Genomic DNA, 856 nt, shown 5'->3' with positions numbered 1-856 from the left:
ATATTTTTACTATTTTAATAATTTAATTATCTTCTTCATAAAGAGCACTGATTCAATAGTCAACTTTCCTTCATATCGATTGTTAACCTTCATTCTCCAGCCACTACACGTTGCTATGTAAATATTTTATCATATCCGCGTGAGCAGAAACCAGTTGCTCTAAAACTTAAAGGTTTCCTGTCACGTGCGTTGATTCGAACCCGCGTACATGTATCATTGACTACACACGGAATAATGACGTCGCATTATGAGCCAAAAATGGAAACAAAATGCTAACTGAAAATTTTAACCATGTTAATACAGCCAGGTTAATATTATACATCAATTCCAAAAGAAAACAGAGATTTAATTAAGGACTTTTCGAAATGTAAAGTTGAAGCCTGGTCCAAGTTATTAGATTTTTTGTAAGCTATAGGCTACTCAAGAATGCAGCGTACTATGCAGCCGTTAAGAGCATATTAAGAAAGATAAAAATTACGTTACAGAGAACGATGTATAATACTTAAAGTTTTCAAGTACTCATTTATGATTTTATTGCACTCATCTAAAAAGGCTGCTATTTATTGGGTCAGTATTTTAAAACATCAGTACGTAATATAAGTGGTCAGTATTACATCGATTGATACAAAAATTGTCAGTATTTTCATTAAAATATCAGTAAACGTAATAATTTGTCAGTATTTTAAATAGATGGTAAATGTGTACCATAAAATATTCTAACCTAACTTAACCTAACAAATAATTTTATTGATCAAAAAACAAATTAATACCGACCAAATAAACAAAATTGTACTAACAAAATACGATTTAATACTGACAATTCATTATTTACACTGACCAGAAAATTCATTTCTAC

This window comes from Habropoda laboriosa, unplaced genomic scaffold (assembly GCF_001263275.1).
Source record: "Habropoda laboriosa isolate 0110345459 unplaced genomic scaffold, ASM126327v1 scaffold302, whole genome shotgun sequence".
Lineage (NCBI taxonomy): Eukaryota > Metazoa > Arthropoda > Insecta > Hymenoptera > Apidae > Habropoda > Habropoda laboriosa.
This window is presented reverse-complemented; position numbering follows the sequence as displayed.